The sequence below is a fragment of the Mastomys coucha genome, unplaced genomic scaffold (genome assembly GCF_008632895.1).
Source record: "Mastomys coucha isolate ucsf_1 unplaced genomic scaffold, UCSF_Mcou_1 pScaffold21, whole genome shotgun sequence".
In the NCBI taxonomy this organism is placed as follows: Eukaryota; Metazoa; Chordata; class Mammalia; order Rodentia; family Muridae; genus Mastomys; species Mastomys coucha.
This window is the reverse complement of record NW_022196904.1, coordinates 77,063,661-77,073,494: the sequence shown is the minus strand read 5'-3', so window position 1 is coordinate 77,073,494 and position 9,834 is coordinate 77,063,661. Positions and strand designations below refer to the sequence as shown.

General features: G+C 37.9%; 1 pseudogene across 1 annotated transcript in view; it reads right to left on the bottom strand.

Moving 5' to 3' along the window:
* The window catches only part of LOC116101287, a 4,277-nt pseudogene extending 2,397 nt beyond the window's left edge, over window positions 1-1,880 (bottom strand). The window contains exon 1 of the transcript XR_004122832.1: window positions 9-1,880. The product of XR_004122832.1 is annotated as an NK-tumor recognition protein pseudogene (transcript). The remainder of the gene's footprint in view (window positions 1-8) is intronic.
* Window positions 1,881-9,834: the final 7,954 nt, after the last annotated feature.

Below are 9,834 nucleotides of genomic sequence, written 5' to 3'. Positions count from 1 at the left end.
ATGATCTGGAGGATGACCTACTCCTAGAAGACTTGCTCCCTGACCTTCCTGAGCTTCCAGAACTTCTAGCACTATACTTTGAATAAGAACTCCCATCACTTTCTGAAGGTTTTTCCTTTTTGTGATAAGATGATGAACTCATGGTTGCTTTAACATTTGTTAAACTGTATGAGCTTTGGACAGGCAGCAAATGGGTTGTTTTAGCTTTCACCTCCTGAATTCACTCATAAGAGGGCTTCCACGGCTTCTGCCCAGGCTTCCACCTAGAAGGGGGGGGCTGTCACTCAGTGGTATTACAGGAATGTTTTCTGCTGCCACTGGCTGTACTAACACATTTCCATTCTGTGGCATCGATGGCCTTAAAGGTTCTGTCTTAACTGGCTTATTTTCACTCAGTTGAGCAGGTTTTTTGGGGGATATTGACGTTGTTCTTTGAGGCCCTGACCTGGAACTAGATCTAGACTTTTTGATCTATTGTGGGAACGAGATGAGGACTTTGACACAGCTCTTGATCTAGAGCTCCCTCTAGAATCTGATTGTGAATGAGACTTGGATCTGTAGGAGTCTCTGCTGGAATGGGTTGAAGCACTCCTGTCACCCTGGTCTGATTTAGACCAGTCCTGCTTGGATGAGTGATTAGAGGATGAGGAGGAGGCGCGAGACCGCCTTTCTCTAACACAGGAAGACTTTGTTGGGTGGATGGGAGATCTTGAGGGTTCCAAATCAGGCATAACTGTTCTTCTCTTCTTTGTCTGTCTGTGTCTTCTGCAATGTTTCTACTTTTTAGCTTTTTTTTTTTATGCTTAAACTTCTTTTCCTTTCTGCGTTTCTTGTGGTGACCATCAGAGTGTCTTGCTGTACTCAGATCTGAATAGTATCCATTATAAGACCATGATCTGGATCTCTGGGACAAGCTTCTTTCATTCCATCGACTTGAACAGGGGTCACTTAGCATGTCTCCTTTGCTCCACGTCTCTCCGCTCGGTGGCCTGTAAGCTCTCAGTCTCTGCATCTCCTCCTTCCAGCGAGGAGGAGTTTCACTGTTGTCATCGTCTTCGGACTCAGAGTGGGATCTTGACGTTGGAGGTATGTGAGAGCGAATTGTGCCTCTCCCTTTGATTTTCAATCCAGACTTTGCTACAGATGGTTTCTGATCACTTACAACAGGTGCAACATCTGGAATGTTCTGTTCAGGCTCCATAGTGATAACAGGCATATCTCTTCTAATTAAAAATCGGTTCTCGGGAACTGGAGAAATCTCTTCTGGGTGGACAACGGGCTTTTCTCTTTTAGTGTTTGAGTTCACTGATCTTTTCTCATTCATAACACTCCTCTCAGAATAACCTTCAGGGCTTGCTGTGCGCTTCCTCCTCAGTTCTTCTGAACTGCTCATTTCTTTCCATCTCTTTTTAGTATGTCTGACTTTTGGCCTCCTCTTACGTCTCCTCCTCCTGACTCTCTCTTGTTCAACTTCACTTTCTGAGGATGATTCTGAAGAAGAAGAGGAACTGGAAGAAGAGTCCAAGTCTTCTGAATGTGTTGGTTTCTTCCTTTTTTTCTCAAAAACATCTTTTGTCAACTTTGTGGCAAGGACCCCACAGTCAATAACCTGGACATCCTGCCTAAGGTCTGCTTGCAGCATCTGTTTTGAGGTTTTCAATCTGTTCAATTACTTCAAAACCAGATATTACCAGTCCAAAGACAACATGAACCCCATTCAGGTGCGGGGCAGGCTTTGTAGTTCTTTGGATCGCACGGTGTAACACTGTCTATGAAAAACTGGGAACCATTGGTATGTTTCCCTCGATTTGCCATTGACAAAAGGAACACTCTGTCATGTTTGAGAATAAAGTTTTTATCTTTTCATTTTGCAAAAGACCACATTCATTCTCTTTAAAGTATACACCATAAATTGATTCTCCACCTTTTCCATTACCTTCACTGAAGTCCCCACCCTGAATCAGAAAGTTTTTAACCACACGGTGGAATGTAGAACCTTTATAACATAACTTCTTCCCAGTTGTTTTCCCAAGGCCTTTCTCCCCTGAGCACAGGCATAGAAATTTTTTGCACGTTTTGGGCATATGTCTGAGAAGAGCTGAAACATAATTCGACCAACTTTAGTTCCAGCACTCGGTTCTCTTTGAGTTCAAGGCCAGCCTGGTCTACACTGAAAAACCCTGTCCGGCTCCCGGTTGGTCCTGGGTGCCCATCGCCAGCGAGGCAGCGGGACAGCGGGACAGCGGTGAGAGCTGGTCGCACAGACGTTTTTTTTCTTTTTTTTTTTTTCATCTGAGCTCTAGGATCTAAAATCCACACATCTATTGTATCCATCATGTCAAATTTATGTTAGTCTGGTCCTTCCTCAAAGCTTCATCTCAACTGAAGCCTTTCACAATTCATTTAAAAACAATAAAACCTGGTCAAAAATACTTGCAATCACCCTCAACTCTGAGTAAAGTCCACAAAACAACAATAATTTTATTACTTTTTTTCATTGTCTGAACCCAAGAACTTAGAAAAGCCTGACAAATATCCACTAACAGGCATCCATTAACAGTTTGTTGTCCAAATAAGTTATATATAAAAGCAATTTACTATTCAAGTTACCTTAATTTACCATTAAAGTTATGCTTTAATTTTTTATTATAGATTACACTTGGAAGAATGCAAAATGACAAAAATCTCATTTAAGTTTATTTCACATTTAGATAGAGTGTAATTTAATGGTAGGTTGAGTTGTCACTACATATAATGGCAGAACAAAGTGCTTTCATGCTACTGGGAGACAATTATTTAGAGTTTAAAAATCAAACTGCTTATTTTATAATGTTAATGGCTTGTGTATATATTAAATCAGACATGTTGTTAATATACTGAAAAGTGTTCAAGAGCAATTATCTCCTATCACTCTTTTGCAGACTGGATTAAGGCATCATGCTTCTTATTCCTATCAGCTGTGCGCTCTGTACTCTCTCAGAGGGTTTTCAGCTTCATAGACGTAGAAATAAAATTCTTATTAGCTATTCACAGTAGAAAAGAAGCGGAAACAACTTAAATACCCAGTGATGATATATGGATGAAAACAATTTTTTATTAGAAAATGGAAAATTTGCATTGCCATTATATTATTATTATTATTATTATTATTATTATTATTATTGAAGAATAAATACTGTTAAAAAGAATCATACATTGTGGAGTCCTTATCCCTTCCAGGTCCCTCAATCTTTGTCCCAACTCTTCCACAAGATTCCTGAGCTTGTCCCCTGTTTGGCTGTTGGTCTCTGCATATGTTTTTGTCAGCTGCTGGGTGGAGCCTTTCAGAGGACAGCTATGCTAGGCTCCTGTCTCCAAGCATAATAGATTATCATTAATTGTGTGTCATGGATTGGTTCTTTCCCATGGGATGGATCTCATGTTGGGCCAGTCATTGGTTGGGCAATTCCTCAGCCTCTGCCACGTCATTCTCCCTGCACTTCTTCACTTGATCTTAGCCAAAGGCCGAGAAGCAATCCCTGCACTTCTTGTAGGCAGGACAAACTTTGAGTCAAAGGTTTTGTTGGTGGGTTGGTGTCCTAATCCCTCTACTGGGAGTCCTGCCTGGTTACAGGAGGTAGCCACTACAGGATCCATATCTCCTACTGCTAGGAATCTGAGCTAGAGTCACCCTCAGAAGAACAATAGAGTCAACTGATCCAGACTGCTGGGGTCCCCCAGAAACTGAATCATGAACCAAGGAGTATACATGGGCTGGACCTAGCTCCCCCATGCTCTATTCAGATGCAGCAGATGTGCAGCTTGGTCTTCAGGTAGTTCCTCCAAAAACTGGACCTGGGGTTGTGCTTAAAGCTGTTGCCTGCCTGAGGGTTCTGTTCCCTTAATTGGACTGACTTGTCTGACCTCAGTGGGAAAGGATGTACCTAGTCTTGCAGTGACTTGATGTGCCAGAGTAAGTTGGAACTCAGAGGAGGCCTCATGTTCTCAGAGGATAAGGAGAGGAAGGAATGGGAGAGGGGCTGTGTGAAGGAGGGTCTGTGTGAAGGGGTTCTGCAATTGGGATGTTAAGTGAATAAATAAATAAAATAATGGATAAAAGGAGATAATCTTACCATAGTGGCAATATATCTGGGAGATATTGTGAGTGAAATAAGACAGACACAGGAGGACAAATATTGCATGACTATACTTGAAGTATCTGAAAGAATCTCATAGAAGTAGACCATGGCATAGAGATTGCCATGAAAAAGACTGAGACAATGAAGGTCTAGTATTCAGTGGGTATAAAGCTGTAGTGTTTCAAGTGAGTCACTGTTAGCAAAAGTCTATTGAACAACTCAAAAATTTCAGAGGGAAAGTCATTGCATGTTAAGTGTTCTTACACCCGTGACTGATAGAAGAAACATTTAAATGAATGTTTCTGCTGCCCCAATAGGATAAAGTCTTTGTATAATTTCAAATTGTTAGAAAATTTGATGAAGTAAAACCACCATTTCATTATAGAGAAGAAAAAAGAAATTGTATAGAAGAGGATTTTCCTGAGTGGAGGAATGTAGATGTAGGTCTGAACATCCCGATGTCCATGTCACTGTGTTGTCCTGACTGGGAAGCTGTCAGAGGAGATGCGTACTCTTCATGCAGCACTTCATAACTGCCACTGTTATTCAGCTCACTGAATTAGGAACAGAATCTCTAGGAAAAATTAAGAGATGCTACCTTCTAGAACATTCTGTGGACATTCATATGCCAATGGTGTGCAGTTCCTTGTGCTAGAACACTTTCTCTGCTTATATCTGTTGGGCCTGCTCAGAATAATTCTATGAAATTTTGCTCTGTAAAATTTTTTTCTGGATAGTGTTATGAAATATTGTCCTCATCAATATTTGTGCTGGAGTTTTTGTCTTTCAGTTTTATTTTAATAAATCTTACTCAGTTTTCCTATTTATTGAAAAATAAGTATTTTTTCCTCGCATAATATAGCCTAATGGTAGTTTTGCATACCTCTAGTCCCCCTCAGTTCCCCCTCCCCCAAGCCCCTCTCATGTGGATCCAATCCTCTGTGTCTCTCATTAGAATCCAAACAGGCTTCTAAGGAAATAGGATAGGATAGGATAGGATAGGATAGGATAGGATAGGATAGGATAGGATAGGATAGGATAGGATAGAATGAAACAAACAAACAGAAGAGCAAGAGACCAAGAAAAGGCTCAGGAAACAGAGACCCATTTCTTTGCACTCAGGAAACCATAAACACACTAAACTAGAAGCCATAATATGTAAGTTCAGAACCAGGTATAGGCTAATGCAGTCCTTCTGCATGCTGCTTTAGTATCTGTGAGTTCATATGAGCTTTGATCATGTTGACTTAGAAGGTCTCACTTCCTTTCTGTCCTCATCCCTTCTAGCTCTTACGCCTTTTCTGCCTTTACTTTATCAGGGTTTACTGAACCCTGAGGGGATGGATTTTGTGGAGTATCCCATTTAGGCCTGAGTGTTCCCAGTCTCTTATTCTCTGTATAATGTTTGGCTGTGGGTCTCTGTATTTATTTCCATTTGTTGTAGGAGACTTCTCTGATGATGGCAGAGCAAGGCCCTGATCTATGTATGTAGCAGAATGCTATTAGGAGTCACTTTGCTACATTTAAAACATTTTTTGAATTATAGTATTTGGTTTTATCCTGGGCAATTGGGCTATCTAGGCTCAGGTTCTTGGTTACCTAAGCATTGTGAGGTATGGGTTCCAATCTTGAAGAATTATCCTTAATACAATTCAGATATCAGTTGGTTACTCCCACAAGCTTCGTGTCCCCATTGCCTTAGCATATTTTGCAGGCAGTACAGCATTGTATTTCAAAGTGTTTGTGGTTGCTTTGCTGTTTTTTCTTTTTTCACAAGTTGTCAAGTAACACCCTGTACTAAAGCTTCTAGAATGTACAGGTGAAGGCTCTATGTAGGCAACAGATTGAGTTTTTCATGTTTGATGAGTTGAGTAAGTATTATTTCCAGCAATGAGGCCTTGCTCTCAGTGTGTGGGAGCAACCTATAGGTACCAGCCTGCATTTTGGGGGATTCCTAGAGTACCCTTTTGGATAACAACAGAATGTAATCTAATTAGGGGGAGGCAGGGGGAGAGGAAGCTTTAAATAAAGGGCACTCTTTCACAGCTTTAAAATCATTACATCTTTAACTTTGTCTACAGATTTGTCAGCAAGATTTACAGTGGTACCAAGAACAACACTGATTGCTCAAGGTCACATGGCTATTGCTTGCTAGTTCTTTTGGTCCCCCCCCCCCCGCTCTTCTTCTCTCCTCACCTCTCCTTCCCTCTCTTACCCTCTTCTCCCCTCCCCTCCCCTCCCCTTCCTTCCTTCCTTCCTTCTTTCCTTCCTTCCTTCCTTCCTTCCTTCCTTCCTTCCTTCCTTCCTTTCTTTCTTCCTTCCTTCCTTCCTTTCTGTCCCTCTTTCCCTCCATCCCTCCCTCCTTTCTCTCTCTCTCTTTCTTTCTATCTTTCTTTCTTTCTTTCTCTCTTTTTTCTCTTTCTTTCTTTCTTTCTTTCTTTCTTTCTTTCTTTCTCTCTTCTTTCTTTCTTTCTTTCTTTGTGTGTGTATTAAGCTTAACATTTTATTGCTTGACTTCCCTAGATTTTCATGAATCTGCATGTAGATTTGTTGTAATAAAGTCTTTATCCACTTTACTTTTATTTGTTGCAGTGTTACCTAGAGGGCTAAGTACTACATTAAATATTCCTGTTTTAAAGTAGGCTCAAGTCTTCATGTGCTCAGAGCAGTGCAGATGTAAATAATCTAAATATGAGAACATTAAACTATATGTCAGTACCACTTAACTCTAAAAATTGCATGTTTGTGTAAAAGTTTCAAACTGTGAATATAAAATATACCCCATGCACTCCTGAGTGAGTGGAATTCTAATATGCTGTTACTATAATCATCTTTGTTCTAGGGTTCTAGTATTTTTTCCTATATGAAGAAAATTTCCTTGTTTTATTTGCTAATTTTTCTTTGTCATAATTAGAGATTTCTGTTATTTTTAAAAGTGATCCAATATTGTTTTCCACAAATCATGCTTTTTAAAAAATACCAATGCTGTATGCATTGATAGATTTTTCTAATAATGATCATTTAATCTCCTAGGACAAACTATGTGGCTTCCTGAAGTATTAGGAGTTGATTCAGTCTCGCAAATTTGACAGCCTGAATGCCAGTAATGAACATAAATTATGAATAGGATATAAAGCTAGTTTTTCTAATTCTAATTCTGTCAGGGGTATTTTGGATTCAGTGATAGATAGTACATAAAATATACTTGAAACTGGAAGTGTAAAATTTGATGAAAACTCCACAGTTTTTGTTCTAAATAACTATTATAACTACAGAGAAGTTCACAGAATTATATAGACTTAAGCTCTAGTTAACTTTAGAATATGACTGCTTTATTTATTTACAAATTTTTTATAATAAACTTTGTTCAAACTTTTATAATTTCATACACAAATATTTGCAATTTAAAAGTCAATCTATGTTTATGAGACTCTATTAAATTTCTCTTTATGTCTTTGTTTTATTTTCATAGCAAAGTTATGAAAACTTTAGAAAAATGAAGTAGATATTTCCTTGTTTTCACTATTCTGCATTTATATGTCAGGCTAAATTTTATTTTACCACATTAAGATTGTGGTTTTTGAAGTAAGGTAATTGTCAACTACCTTTTGTGAAATTCTACTACAATTGTCATTTGTTTTATCTTTCTTTTTATCTCATTTCTGTAATTTGTGTTTTCCTTACATACTGTTCAATTCATCTGTATTTTCAAATTCATTATTTCTATTATTTCTTTCTCTCCCTCTCCTTCTTTTTTGCCTCTCTTTGTTCATTACCAGAGTTTATAGTTTGATTCCTTCATTTCTTTAGATCCAAGGAATGCTTTTCAATGTATTTAGTCTTTATAAATAAAAGGACTTATATTAATAATACCTTAAATAATTTTTTGCATTTTCTTTTGCTTTTTTTATTTATGATGCAAAATTTTATTGTATTTTATGCTTATCATTTATGTTTTGAATTAAATGATTGACTAGGGAAAATACATTTAGATAGAAATCATATTCTTTGGAATGCTCTTCAGCTATTCTACAATATGCAAGGTCCTCACTGAAGGTTTTTATTGATTTAGCTTTTATTTTTGAATTGGTTTCTTACTAAGTAGCTCTAAGTTGGCATCAGCCTTCATTTCTTTCCTCTTTAGCCTCCAGGGGAACACCTCTAGGTAAGGGCCACCATGTTCAGCCTGGTAGTGTCCTAAGTAGGTTATTGTTTTAGCTAGAAACTTCCAAGTGAATTTATTTGTCTTGTGTATGTATGTATGTATATATGTATATGTATATATGTAGATATACACACATATATGTAAATATATATATACTTCCTTTTCTTTTTCAGAGAATAAAACAAGGCTTCACTTAAGTTTCTTTGATCTTTTGTTTACTTGATTTTTTTCTTATTTTTATTTCATTTTATACTTTTGACTTTTGTTACATTTGTGAGTAAGGTATTCTAAAGATTGCAATTATGCAATTGTTTTTCTTCTCTTTTGTTTCTCTCTTTTGTGCATTTTGAGGCATAGTGATAATCGCATGCTGGTTAATAGCCACTTTACCTTCTGAGTATTTTACCCATGAAAACATCCATTTTTGACTTAATGTCTTTATGTTTTAATTATTTCTTGTTAGAAGCTATTATTCCTGCCTCTCCCTTTGTTTTGTAATTGCCCCTGTCCTCTCTTCATGCATCTGGGTTATGCCAACTGATGACAGTTGCTCTCTACACAACATCATGCAATGATGCAACTGGATTATTCTTTCTTTTGGGTTTCACAATTTACTTTTTGGCTTTGTCATCAGCTACACTTTCTTTAAGGTTCTGATGCACATTTAGTCACTTTAAAGTTGACCACAGCCCCTTCATATTCCTTAGAAATCAAGTTCTGTCCTTTTCAAATTTAACTAATAGGTATTTGTACTAACTTCTTTCATTTTTGGTGAGCTAGAACTAGCCAGGATGGTCCACAGATTTTGTTTCTGATTTTATTGGGCTATCACTGATCATGTAGAAATAAAAATTTCTCTTTTGCCGGGCGGTGGTGGCGCACGCCTTTAATCCCAGCACTTGGGAGGCAGAGGCAGGCGGATTTCTGAGTTCGAGGCCAGCCTGGTCTACAGAATGAGTTCCAGGACAGCCAGGGCTACACAGAGAAACCCTGTCTTGAATAACCAAAAAAAAAAAAAGAAAAAAAAAATTCTCTGAACATATTCAGATGGCTTCAAAGGTCTTTGGTAGTAAGGTTATATACCTAGATCATGGTCAAATTTAAACTGTTAGAAGAGACCTTAACTATATGAAACTTACCCATGAATAAATAAACACTGACATCTTTACTTTGACCATTCATTATTGCAGATGTGTCTTATAGCTTTTCTCATTTAAGGAAATTAACAATAAGTTGGATAAGACTGGTAAGCACAGATTCTGGAGTTCCTTCTGCTATCTTGGAATATACTTTACTGTTGATTTGACATCCATTTGTACTATACCCTGGGTGTGGTTAGAGTTAAGGTACTCAATAACAATTTCTGAATAAAATAAATAAAAAGATAAAGTGAATCAAAGTGAAATAAAATAATGTTATAGAAAGTCTTCTTGATCTGTGAAAGCAAAGTAAATGGGCTAGTGCTGGGGTGTGAAGTCAGAGAATGGGAAAACAGTGAGCAATATTACCTTCCAAGTCCTCCCATGATTCAAGATGGTGCCTACTGGAGAA